The following is a 14,525-nucleotide window of genomic DNA, read 5'->3' on the forward strand; positions in this document are numbered from 1 at the left end:
TGTGCCTATCCAGATAAGTCTCAAAGGTCGCTAATGTATCTGCCTCAACCACCTCACTTGGCAGTGCATTCCAGGACACCACCATCCTTTGTGTAAAACAAAACGTCCTCCACACACCTCCACTGATTCTTTCCCCCCTCACCTTGAACTTATGCCCCCTTGCAATTGTCATTTCTGCCCTGGGAAAAAGCCTCCAACTATTTACCCTATCTCTACCTCTAATAATTTTATAAACTTCCATCAGGTCGCCCCTCAGCCTCCGTCTCTCTAGGGAGAACAATCCCAAGTGTATTCAATCTCTCCTCATAGCTAATACCCTCCATACCAGGTAACATCCTAGTAAATCTTTTCTGTACTCTCTCTAAAGCCTCCACGTCCTTCTAGTAGTGCAGTGACCAGAATTGGACACAGTATTCCAAATGTGGCCTAACCAATGTTCTATATAATTGTAACTTAATTTTTGAGCTTTTATATTCGACTTAAACTTTGACTTGGCATTGGGCTGTTAATTCGATTAAAAATATACTTTATTGTTTAAGTGAGTTTGAAGTCACAGGTGGTGAAAAATTATTTGTTTTAAACTTTGGTTTGTCAAGAGGATGTTAAAAACACATGTTAAAGTAGTTGCCTATTTTTGTTCAATATATATATATATATATATGCTATTTTAAATGCTTGCCCTCAAGTGGGCGTTCCAAGCTGGCAGCGTCAGAAGGGCAGGGCTGCACATGTCCTGCGCCGTGCTAGAGTCTGTGCAGAATGGGGCTCTGGAGGCCTCAGGCTGCCGAAAAGAAAGGAAGGTTGGATGCATCATCAGAGCCCAGGTAAGTGTGCAGATTTCTCTTTCAGAATCGGTAGCACGTGGCTTCCGACCACAAGCAGGAAGTTATGGGCCCATATGTCAGTTACAGAGAACTCAGCACTGGAGGAAGCTGAGAGGAATATATAAGTGCAGGGTAAAATTAAAAAGGAAATTAGGAAAGCCAAGAGAGGGCATGACAAAAATATTGGCAAATAAAATCAAGAAAAATGCAAAGATATTTCATAAATAATACAAAGAGGATAACTCCAGAAAATGTAGGGACAATTAGAAATCAAACTGATAACGGTAAAAATTCTGAGGGACAGTATAAATCATATTTAGAAAGGCATGGATTAATAAATGGCAGTTAGTATGAATTTGTTACTGGTCAATTTGGTTGAATTTTTGAGGAGGACCCGGGTTCGATCTCGGCCCCGGGTCACTGAACGTGTTTGTGTGGGTCTCACCCCCACAACCCAAAATGTGCAGGGTAGCTGAATTAGCCATATCTTTTTATTAAACCAGTAAAAAACATATACAAAGCCAAACGGTACAAACACTAATTTTGTGTTGGAGAAACAGGTTACCCTCCCCTCAGTACCAATGTGTGGGTGGGGGGGGGGGGGGGGTATACTCTGATTATTAAAGCAGTTCACAACACATTTCTACAAAAAACAAATGGTACAAGCACTAAACTTTGTGCTGGAGAGACCAGATACCCTTGCCTCTGTACCAACAGAAGGGAAAGGAAGGGGGGTGGTGGGGAGGTAGGGGAAAAGTGGGTGGTGGGGAGGGGGGGAGTCAGGGTGTTGGTGGAGGAGGGCCCAATAGGACACTGCCTGAATTATCTACGGAGGCAGAAACATAAAAGAAGTGGGATTTGGCAGGAAGTACCAGCTCCCTTGCTTATTATGGTATATATCAATGATTTACACAAAATTGGCATGAGGTTGATATCATGCGATTGATAGTGAGGAAGATGGCAGTCAACTGCAGGAAGATACCAATGGATGTTTGGCTGGGCAGAAAAGAGGCAAATTAAGTTCAGTCCAGAGGGGAGTCAGTGGCGGTGTTGTGGTACTATCAGTGGACTAGTACTCCTGAGACCCGGGAAAATGCTTTGGGGACCGGGTTCAAATCCCACCATTGTAGTTAGGAAAATTTAAATTGAATATAAATCATGAATTAAAAGTTTAATGATGACCATGAAACCATTGTCGAGTGTCATTAAAACCCACCTGGTTCACTATGCCCTTTAGAGAAGGAAATCTGCAATCCCTACCTGGTCTACATGCGAGTTCAGATCCACAGCAATGTGGTTGACTCTTTGAAAAGTCCCTTCAAGGGCAATTAGGGATGGGCAATAAATGCTGGCCCAGCCAGCAATGCCCATATCTCACGAAATAATTTTTTTAAAAATGCATTTGCGGCAGCCAAACAAGGTAATGCACAATACAATAAATGGAAGGACACGGAGATGTATAGAAGAACAGGACTTTGGAATGCATGTCCACAGATCCCTGAAGCTAATGAGACAGGTAGATAAGGAGGTTAAAAGAGGGCCTACAAGATAAGAGCTATTTACAAAACAGGAGGTAGGTAGGTATTTAAATGGAATTCAGGGATGATGATTCTATTGAAGAAATATTGAACAGGTTGGGCCTATACCCATTGGAATATAGGACAAAGAGAGGTGATCCTACTGAAACATACAAAATAGTGTGAATATCGGAGGATATCTCCTTGTGGTGGGGCGGGAGACAACTAGAACCAGGGGCAGAGTTAAGAATATTCAAGATGGAGATGAGGAGGCATTTTTTCTCTCAGAAGATTGTTAGTACGTAGAACTCTCTTCCTCAGAGGTCAGTGAAGGCTACATCATTGAATTTATTCAATAAGAAGTCTTACAACACCGGGTTGAAGTCCAACAGGTTTGTTTCTAATCACTAGCTTTTGGAACACTGCTCCTTCCTCTGGTGAATGAAGAGATTGGTTCCAGAAACAAATATATAGACAAAGTCAAAGATGCAAGACGATATTTTGAATGTGAGTCTTTGCAGGTAATTAAAGCCCAGACAGAGCAACTGGAGAGAGACATAATCACAGATTAAAGAGCTGTGAATTGTCTCAAGCCAGGACAGTTGGTAGGATTTTGCAAGCCAAGACTAGATGGTGAGGGGGTGAATGTAATGCGACATGAATCCAAGGTCCCGGTTGAGGCTGTACTCGTGTGCGGAACTAAGCTATAGATAGATTTCTGCTCGCCGATTCTGCGCTGTTGCGTGTCTTGTAGGCCACCTTGGAGAATGCTTACCCGAAGACCAGGGGCTGGCTGCTCTTGACTGCTGAAGTGTTCCCTGACTGGAAGGGAACATTCCTGCCTGGCAATTGCCCCGTGATGCCCATTCATCCATTGTCACAGCGTCTGCATGATCTCTCCAGTAGAACATAGAACATTACATAGAACATTACAGCGCAGTACGGGCCCTTCGGCCCTCGATGTTGCGCCGACCCGTGAAACCATCTGAAGCCTATCTGACCTACACTATTCCATTTTCATCCATATGTCTATCCAGTGACCACTTAAATGCCCTTAAAGTTGGCGAGTCTACCACACCCCTACTACTCTCTGAGTAAAGAAACTGCCTCTGACATCTGTCCTATATCTACCACCCCTCAATTTAAAGCTATGTCCCCTCGTATTGGTCATCACCATCCGAGGAAAAAGACTCTCACTGCCCACCCTATCTAACCCTCTGACTATCTTGTATGTCTCTATTAAGTCACCTCTCAGCCTTCTCCTCTCTAACGAAAACAACCTCAAGTCCCTGAGCCTTTCCTCGTAAGACCTTCCCTCCATACCAGGCAACATCCTAGTAAATCTCCTCTGAACCCTTTCCAAAGCTTCCACATTCTTCCTATAATGTGGTGACCAGAACTGCACGCAGTACTCCAGGTGCGGCCGCACCAGAGTTTTGTACAGCTGCAGCATGACCTCGTGATCAATGTACCATGCTTCGGGATATCCTTTCCTGCAGCGATGAGGTAGACAACATTGGGCGAGTCGCACGAGTATGTACCACGGACCTGGTGGGTGGTGTTCTCACGTGTAATGGTGGTACCCATGTCGATCATCTGGCACGTCTTGCAGAGATTGTCATGGCAGGGTTGTGCGGTGTTGTGGTTGCTGTTCTTCAGGATGGGTAGTTTGCCACAAACAATGCTTTGTTTGAGGTTGCGCGGTTGTTTGAAGGCAAGTAGTGGGGATGTGGGGAAGGTCTTGGCAAGATGTTCGTCTTCATCGATGACGTGCTGAAGGCTGCGAAGATGATGTCGTAGTTTCTCTGCTCCGGGGGAGTACTGGACGATGAACGGTACTCTCGTCGGTTGTGTCCCGTTTTTGTCTTCTGAGGAGGTTGGTGTGGTTTTTTGCTGTAGCGTGTTGGAACTGTTGATCGATGAGTCGAGCGCTATATCCCGTTCGTACAAGGGCATCTTTCAGAGTCTGTTACGCTCCTCCTCATCTGAGCAGATCCTGTGCATACGGAGGGCTGCGTAGTCCAGACACATCATTCCATACAGGAAAAAAACATAGGGCACACAGAAATACACAATGTAAATACATAGACACAAGCATCGGGTGAAGCATACAGAAGTGTAGTACAACTCAATAAAGAAGATGTTTGAAGAGATCAGGTTCATTCAGGTGTCTGGTAACAGCGGGGGAGAAGCTGTTTTTGAATCTGTTAGTGCGTGTTCTCAAACTTCTGTATCTTGTGCCCGATGGAAGAAGTTGAAAAAGTGAATACCCAGGGTGGGAGGGGCCTTTGATTATGCTGCCCTCTTTCACAAGGTAGCGGGAGGTGTGGATAGAGTCAATGGATGGGAGGCTGGTTCACGTGATGGACTAGGCTGTGTTCACGATTCTCTATTGTTTCTTGCGGTCTTGGGACGAGCAATTCCCATACCAGGCAGCCAGATAGGATGCTTTCTATGGTGCATCTGTAAAAATTGCTAAGAGTCAATGTGGACATGCCGAATTTCCTTAGTTTCCTGAGAAAGAATAGGCGCTGTTGTGCTTTCTTGGTCATAGCGTCAACGTGGGTTCACCAGGACAGATTGTTGGTGAGGTGCATACATAGGCATTGAAGCTGTCAACCAACTCCACCTCGGCACCATTGATGCAGACAGGAGTGTGTACAATACTTTGCTTCCTGAAGTTAATGACTGGCTCCTTCATTTTGCTGACACTGAGGGAGAGATTGTTGTCGTTACACCACTCCACTAGGTTCTCTATCTCCCTCCTGTACTCTGACACTTCGTTGTTCGAGATACGACCAAATACGGTCGTGTCATCAGCAATGTTGTAGATGGAGTTGGAGCCAAATTTTGCCACACTGTCATGTTGTGCACAGGGAGTATAGTCGAGGGCTAAGTATGCAGCCTTAAAAGGGCAGCATGGTGGCTAGCTCTGCTGCCTACAGACATGAGGACCCAGGTTCAATCCCGGCCCTGGGTCAGTGTGTGTTGATACTGCACATTCTCACCGTGGCTGCCTGGGTTTCAGCCCCTCGACTCAAAGATGTGCAGGGTAGGTCGATTGGCCCTCTAAATTGCCCCTTAATTGGAAAAAAAATAATAATTGGGTACTCTCAATTTATTTTTAAAAAGTACGCAGCCTTGCAGGGCCACGGTATTGAGGACTGTCCTGGAGGAGGTGTTGTTGGTTTATCCTTACTGATTGTGGTCTAAGTATGCAGCCTTAAAAGGGCAGCATGGTGGCTAGCTCTGCTGCCTACAGACATGAGGACCCAGGTTCAATCCCGGCCCTGGGTCAGTGTGTGTTGATACTGCACATTCTCACCGTGGCTGCCTGGGTTTCAGCCCCTCGACTCAAAGATGTGCAGGGTAGGTCGATTGGCCCTCTAAATTGCCCCTTAATTGGAAAAAAAATAATAATTGGGTACTCTCAATTTATTTTTAAAAAGTACGCAGCCTTGCAGGGCCACGGTATTGAGGACTGTCCTGGAGGAGGTGTTGTTGGTTTATCCTTACTGATTGTGGTCTACGGTCAGGAAGTCGAGGATCTAGTTGCAGAGGGAGGAGCCAAGTCCTAGATTTTGGAGCTTTGATATGAGCTTGGCTGGGATTATGTTGTTGAAGGCAGAGCTGTAGTCAATGAATAGGAGTCTAACGTAGGAGTCCTTGTTGTTGAGGTGTTCCAGGGATAAATGTCAAGCCAGGGTGATGGCGTCTGCTGTGGACCAGTTGTAGCTGTATGTGAAATGCAGTGGATCAAAGCAGTCTGGAAGTATAGAGCTGGAGTGTCTCATGACCAACCTCTCGAAACACTTCATAATGATCGATGTCAAGGACGCTGGACGGTAGTCATTAGGTGGTAAGAGGGAAAATCAGGGCTGTTTAAATTAAGCCCTCCCCACAGCACAGCAAAGTAATCATCACTTTTCACCATGTCCATCATCTCTGTATTCCCTTCTCCATCTTTGTCTTCAACCTGCCCTTAAATGCTGCAAAGCTCTCTGTTTCAACGACTCTGTGATAGTGTGTTTTGCATTATCACCATTTTGTCTAAAGATAATTTACGAAAAATCTTTTCCCCTTTCCTTGCCAAAACAGAAGAATACCTCCCATTGGTTGTAATTAACACGTCATCCCATAACAATAGCATAAACGGTTAGTATGACTTGAATGATTATATTACATGATGCGCACAAGACTTTTTGTTTAAATACTTAAATATTTGTCCTTTACTATTTGTCAGACCACAAACCATGTACTGTATAAATAGAAATAACCTTTATTGTCACAAGTAGGCTTACTGCAATGAAGTTACTGTGAACGTCACATTCAGTTACGTTTAGCCTGTTCAGTTACACAGAGGTACAGGAATTGAACCCAAGCTGCAGGCCTCCTTCTGCATCACAAACCAGCTGTCTAGCCCACTGAGCAGGTAATATCTAGGCCCAGAATTTCTACCAACTTCAGTTGTCAAAGCTCCCATCTTTTTTTCCCTTTCCCGGAATGAATTTAAGAGTCAGCCACATTGCTGTGGGTCTGGAGTGACATGTAGGCCAGACCAGGTTAGGATGTCAGATTTCCTTCCCAAAAGGACATGAGTGAACCAGATTTACAACAATCGCCAATGGTTTCATGGTCATCATTAAACTTTTAATTCCAGATTTTTTATTCAATTCAAATTCCACCATCTGCCCTTGTGGCATAACTCTGGGTCTCTGGATTACTGGTCCAGTGACAACACCACTACGCCATTGCCTCCCCTATAGAATCTGATCTTTTGGAGCAGATGGTAAACCTACACTTAATTTCCTTCCCTCTGTTTTGCATGCCCCAGATAGTAGTGCATTGGTGCAAGCAGATCTGAAATACCTCACCCAGGTACCCATCTGTGAGCCTAAAAGACTGGAGGCTATTTGACTGCGGAGGACATCAGATTTGAGCTTACTCTTTTGATATCCACACGAGGGTTGCCAACTCTCCACAAATGACCGGGAGCTCCCTGGAATCAATATCAATCTCCTAGTGGCCACTCAATTAATTAAAATATTGAAATTTTATTTTACGCAAATAAATTTACATGCGCAATAATTCGCACACAGAAGCTCATCACTGTTTGTTAAACTGTGATCTGATGCCATTTTTGACAGCGGCACATTAAAAACTGATACTGATGTGGGCCGTGAACCTTTACTGTAGTCATAAACATCATTACCTGTTTCCCCCGCTGATGTTAAAGGCCAAGCTCTCACGTGTAATTGTAGAGAAGAGTAACGAATAACGGAATAGCGACTATTGTATCTTTGATGCTGGTTTGCTCTGTGGGAGATAAGCCTACAGCTTCTCATCAGGTGCCTGTGAGATGAGTGCGGTGTAAATGGGCGGGGGAATCAGCGCATCTGCGGGAAGCAGACATAGGTCACAGTCCTGGTGTGACGAATGGAGGATTTTAGCATATTAGGATTATCAATATTAGACAATTAAGGGTTAAAAACCTGGGGTTAGAATGTGTTTGATTGTAGCAGTCATGTTTACAAAAAATAAGAAACTTGCTTTTTGCAGGGCCTTGGGACTTTTAGGAGCCAGACGGTGAAACTGACCAGAGGAAAGTGTTTTTCAGTCTGGGCTGATGAACTGTGGTTTCACTGGGGAAGTCCCTCGGAGTTAATTTATTTTTCAGCTTGGGGAGATGATGTCAGTGCTGGGTGGAGCAAAAGGATGCAGAGAGGGATCTTTTGAGAAAGCTCTGGAGAAGAGTTGATGTTTGATCTGACAACCCTGGTTTTGATCACAAGAAAAGGCAGTTTTCTCACACAGTAGGATTGGTTAAAAAAAAAGTAATAATAGTTAAAGCAGAGCAGTCTTGTCTGAAGACAAGGAAGAAGCTACTTAAAGCTATTCAGCCAGAGTCTGAAGGGGTTCGACCAAGAACCAGAATCTGTTCATCAAAACAAGTATTGCACTTTGCCATGCTGATTTTTTTTCAAATGTGTTTTGTTACAAACATGTATCAAAGCAGGTTACAGCAAATAAACACCCCAGGAAACTTCTCAACAATCAACTATACAGCCTGTACAGATTTTTTCCCCTTTTCCCCCTCCCATCCCCCCAGAGACGAACAAATCATCAAACAAGGTCACAAACACACCCACCTTTTCTCAAATCCCCCCTGCTGAGCCCCTTAACTCATACTTTATCCATGCCACTAGCCTGGGTGGTGATGCCGACCGCCATTCTAGCAAAATTCGCCGCCGTGCAATCAGACAGGCTAAGGCCACAATATCGGCCTTCCTCCTCTCCATGAGCTCCGACTTCTCTGAAACCCCAAATATCACCACCAAAGGGTCCAGGTCCACCTCCACTACCCTGGCTAAGACCGTGAACACTCCTGCCCAGAATCTTCCAAACTTTTCGCAATCCCAAAACATGTGCGCGTGATTCGCTGGCCCCGCCCACACGTCTCACACTCATTAGCTACCCCCTGAAAGAACCCACTCATTCTTACACGAGGCATATGCATCCTGTGCACCACCTTAAACTGTATCAGGCTCACCTTTACACAAGAGGAGGTCCCGTTTACCCTTCGCAGTGCCTCACTCCATACTCCCCAACTGATCTCCCCTCCCAACTCCGCTTTCCATTTCTCCTTGATCTTCATCTCCCTGCTCTGCCAGCCACTTGTATATATCTACAATTCGTCCCTCCCCTTCCTCATCTGGAAGCAGCAGGCGCTCCAGTAGGATGTATCCCGGCAACCTATGGAACTCCCTCCAAATTTTTCACAAAGTCCCTAACCTGCAGATACCTGAACTCACTACCCCTCGACAGCTCTACCCTCTTCTTTAGCTCCTCCAGACTGGTGAACCCTTCCTCCAAATATAGATCCCTCACCTTGACCAGCCCCACTTCCCTCCACCTCCTGTGTACACCGTCCATCCCCCCCTCCCCCCGGCTCAAACCCATGATTTACGCACAGCAGCATTAGCACCGACATCCCTTCCAATCTAAAATGCCTCCTCAGCTGATTCCATATCTTCACTGTGGACTGCACCACTGGACTCCCTGAATACCTACTCTGAGCCATTGGCAACACTATAGCCCTCACCATAGCCCTCAAACTAGACCCCTTACAAGATTCCTTCTCCATACTAACCCAGTCACTCATTCCCCTTCCCACCACAAGACCATAAAACATAGGAACAGAATTAGGCCACTTGGCCCATCAAGTCTGCTCTGCCATTCAATCATGGCTGATATTTTTCTCATCCCCATTCGCCTGCCTTCTCCCCATAACCCCTGATCCCCTTATTAATCAAGAAACTATCTATCTCTGTCTTAAAGACACTCAGTGATTTGGACTCCACAGCCTTCTGCGGCAAAGAGTTCCACAGATTCACCACCCTCTGGCTGAAGAAATTCCTCTCATCTCTGTTTTAAAAGATCATCGCTTTAGTCTGAGATGATGTCCTCTGGTTCTAGTTTTTCCGACAAGTGAAAACATCCTCGCCACGTCCACTCCATCCAGGCCTCGCAGTATCCTGTAAGTTTCAATAAGTTCCCCTCATCCTTCTAAACTCCAACGAGTACAGACCCAGAGTCCTCAACCGTTCCTCATACGGCAAGTGCTTCGCTCCAGGGATCATTCTTGTTAACCACCGCTGCACCTTGTCCACATTCACCGCCCAATAATAATGAAGCAAGTTCGGCAACGCCAACCGCCCTTGCTGCCTCTGTAGCAAGGTCCTCCCCACCCTCGACATCTTCCCCGCCCATACAACGTCTGAGATGATTGTTAACATAGACCATACAGTGCAGAAGGAGGCCATTCAGCCCATCGAGTCTGCACCGACCCACTTAAACCCTCACTTCTACCCTATCCCATAACCCAATAACCCCTCTTCACCTTTTTGGACATTGAGGGCAATTCAGCATGGCCAATCCACCTAACCTGCACGTCTTTGGGCTGTGGGAGGAAACCGGAGCACCCGGAGCAAACCCACGCAGACACAGGGAGAACGTGCAGACTCCGCAGACAGTGACCCAACAGGGAATCAAACCTGAGACCCTGGCGCTGTGAAGCCATAGTGCTAACCACTATGCTACCGTGCTGCCCCTTTTTAAAACATCATCCCGGCGCGCGTCCAGAGTCGCCACCGCCCCAGAGGGCGGCGCCTCGTCCAGCCACGGCACGTGCCCAGCCCCGCTTCGCACCCCAGCCCGACCGACCCAGCCCTTAGAGCCAATCCTTATCTTGTGTCCACTTTCCGAAAAAAGGCCTTTAGCCATGCTGATTTTAAACTGGATTGAGAGCTTAAATAGTTTAATATTGGATCCATAATAAAGTTTTGTTTTAAAATACCAGATTCCTATTTTTTCGTGCAACTACTCTGGGAGTGAATCATTCTTTCCACACAGTCTTACAAAATAAACTAAAATTTGGGGTTTATTATTGCCTGAATAAGCTCATTCTAAACATTGTAGTGCAAAGTACATTTCTTCATTTATGTCCAAAGAAAACCTTCCCTTCCCGCCAGTGTCCAAAGCTTTGGACTTTGCCCCACTCCCCAGCTTGTCAGTAGGGTTCCCCATTCGCCAACATCCTGCTAGGATTTTGTGACATAACTTCTATTAATGTCTCGTGGAATAGTCAAGCTGGAGTAGGCAACCCTAATCAACCATTAGAGTGGGGGAAATGTAGAGGAGTCAATGGAAAATAGCCAGATGTTTAGATTATGAGCAACCTTTGTCCTACCAAGCTCCAAGTGCTGAGGCCCTGGCGCTGTGAAGCCATAGTGCTAACCACTATGCTACCGTGCTGCCCCTTTTAAAAACGTGATGTGGAGATGCCGGCGTTGGACTGGGGTGAGCACAGTAAGAAGTCTTACAACACCAGGTTAAAGTCCAACAGGTTTGTTTCAAACACGAGCTTTCGGAGCACGGCTCCTTCTTCAGGTGAATGGAAAGGCTTGTTCCAGAAATGTTTATATAGACACAGTCAGAGATGCCCCGGAATGCGAGCACCTGCAGGCAATCAAATCATCAAAGATGCAGAGAGAGAGGTAACTCCAGGTTAAAGAGGTGTGAATTGTCCCAAGCCAGTTCAGTCGGTAGGCCTCTGCAAGTCCAGGCTTGTTGGTGGGGGCCGAATGTAATGCGACATGAATCCCAGATCCCGGTTGAGTCCGCATTCATGCGTGCGGAACTTAGCTATAAGTTTTTGCTCAGCAATTTTGCGTTGTCGCGTCTCCTGAAGGCCTCCTTGTAGAATGCTGACCCGGAGATCAGAGGCTGAATGTCCTTGACTGCTGAAGTGTTCCCCAACTGGAAGGGAACAGTCCTGCCTGTTGATAGTCGCACGATGCCCGTTTATTCGTTGTCGCAGTGTCTGCATGGTCTCGCCAATGTACCACGCTTCGGGACATCCTTTCCTGCAGCGTATGAGGTAGACTACATTGGTCGAGTCGCACGAGTATGCGCCGCGTACCTGGTGGGTGGTGTTTCCACGTGTAATGGTGGTGTCCATGTCGATGATCTGGCATGTCTTGCAGAGATTACCCTGGCAGGGTTTTGTGGTGTTGTGGTTGCTGTTCTGAAGGCTGGGTAATTTGCTGCAAACAATGGTTTGTTTGAGGTTGCGCGGTTGTTTGAAGGCCAGTAGTGGGGGTGTGGGGATGACCTTGGCAAGATGTCCATCCTCGCTGATGATGTGTTGGAGGCTGCGAAGAAGATGTCGTAGTTTCTCCGCCCCAGGAAAGTACTGGACGACGAAGGGTACTCTGTCAGTGGTGTCCCGTGTTTGTCTTCTGAGGAGGTCGGTGCGGTTTTTTGCTGTGGCGCGGTGGAACTGTCGATCAATGAGTCGAGCGCCATATCCCGTTCGTACGAGGGCATCTTTCAGCATCTGTAGGTGTCTGTTGCGCTCCTCCTTGTCTGAGCAGATCCTGTGTATACGGAGGGCTTGTCCATAGGGGATGGCTTCTTTAATGTGTTTCGGGTGAAAGCTGGAGAAGTGGAGCATCGTGAGATTATCTGTGGGCTTGCGGTAAAGCGAGGTGCTGAGGTGACCTCCTTTTAAAAACATCATCCCCGGCGCGCGTCCAGAGTCGCCCTTTTGTGAAATTTTCAACAAGGCCATTCTACGAATTGTCTGCAATGGAATTGAACTCCAATTTGTGCAATAGATAAATACAGTCATTAGGCGTTTCCAAAAAATATTGTTTTGGGTAAGTAAATATTTAGTTTAAACATAGAATTTCAAATGGACGCTTATAAAAGTCACTTGTTATTTTAAGATCTGGAATTTATGCATACCTAAGTCATATGACTGTGTCATAATGAATTGCTAAAAAAAAATAATTGTCCCAAACCATTGAAATTCTAGATTGAAAAACCTGGGTGACTTTCCCGAAGATCTCAGCTCAGCCTCAGCACCCGAGGCACAGCTCTAACATGGATTCATGTATTTTCTTTACGCATGTTCATGTACAAATTCTAACTTACGTTGCATGTGGTCCTTAACAGTCTAATGCTAGGTTATATTTTTGGTGATATTGCACGCTCATCAAGATAAGGGATTTTACAAATGATTTTGCCCACCCTTGCTCATTGGACAGAAGTGGGGGTAACAATTCATAGTAAGGAGCCAAAAGTAATATGGATAACTGAAACATGGCCTCATAATGAAAATGATTGCCATGACATATTGCAGGAAATAATATGCAGAAAAGGTAATGGAGCAAAAAGGGGAGGGGAGGGGAGGTAGCTTTGCCAATTGGATCTATTTAACAGCAATAGAATAAAGGGTCATAGCAAACATTAAGACAGAAACAGAAATTATGTGGATTGAGAAAGGGTAAGGGGACTCATTGTAATAATAGGAATATCCTATTGACCACCCATTAGTAGATGGGAAGAGGAATTGTGCAAGTAAATTTTTGAAATGAATAACAGACATGGGTGATTTCAACCACGCCTCCCCCACCCCCAAATAAACAAGCAAGCGATAGCGAAAGGGGGCAAAGTTATGAGCAGGTCTTCACTTACCCAGTATGTAAACTATCAAACAAGAACAAAATCACTGCTGGAGCTTAATGGCTAATGAACCAGAGCAGTAACAGAAGTAAATGTCGGGGAATATCTAGGCAATAACAATCACAACATAAAATCCTTCATCCTTCTCCTCTAGAATTTATCTTTTCTTGTGTGTCTATGTTTTGAAGGAATGAGCGTTTTCATTATGTTTGCATTTTGGTGTGTTGTGAATAAACATTTATCTTTTCTTCTGTTTTAAACTTACTAGTAAACTTGTTCTGTGTCCATTCTTTAGAGTCACAACACTTATAAAGGGGTTTAAACCACGCCCTTAAAAAATATATATCTTGTTGTGACCAATCAAAGGTGATGTAAAGAGGGAAAACTGATCCCACCAACTCCCCTGTCCGTAACACCAACAAGAATAGATTTTTGTCAATTATGCTTTTAGTCTGCTTGTTGAAGTCTGAAAATGTGAAATCTTGGTTGTGTCATCCTTTCAGCTATCAACTGGAAGAATATATTATATTTTTAAGTTACTGGTCTCTATGGAGATTGCAAAAGGAGAATGGTATGATCAACCTTGTCAAAGGCTCTAGACAGGATATGAAAAAAAAATGAAAATCGCTTATTGTCATGAGTAGGCTTCAACTGAGAATGTGAAGCAGGGAAGTGAGGATGTGAAGCAAGGGTTAATAGCCAGAAACAGAAAGAGCCAGGTGGGACATCACAAATTAAACGAATATGTAAGAATATGTTATTGAAGCCATTGCAGGATGTTCAAGGTAAGGGAGTGCAACTATAAGCCACACAGCCTTGAGAAACAAGGCGAATGGCCGGATGATGAGATATGAAATATGGAGGCCGCTTGCAATTATAGCTACCATTTACCAATTAAGCTACTAATTAGGCTAAAACTGCTACATTATCATGTGCCAATAGATAACCTCAAGGTTTGTAAAATCATGTATTGGAATTATTGTAATAACCAATGTAAGAGCCATTGATAAATCATGGCTGGACACCTGGTGTTTTGCTAAAATTGCTATACGCTTTTGTGCCAATAGACAACCGCAAATGTCGACCTCAATGTCTGTAAGATTATGTATTGAAAATATGACAATAACAAATTAATCATGTCATGTACTAAACATTT

At 45.0% G+C, this 14,525-nt stretch overlaps 1 protein-coding gene across 2 annotated transcripts in view; it reads right to left on the minus strand.

Annotated features, from left to right (window-relative positions):
• Positions 1 to 14,525, minus strand: part of rtf2 (replication termination factor 2) — a 264,358-nt gene that overhangs the window by 82,822 nt on the left and 167,011 nt on the right. The gene's annotated exons all lie outside the window — the stretch shown is intronic.

Source organism: Scyliorhinus canicula, chromosome 7 (assembly GCF_902713615.1).
Source record: "Scyliorhinus canicula chromosome 7, sScyCan1.1, whole genome shotgun sequence".
In the NCBI taxonomy this organism is placed as follows: Eukaryota; Metazoa; Chordata; class Chondrichthyes; order Carcharhiniformes; family Scyliorhinidae; genus Scyliorhinus; species Scyliorhinus canicula.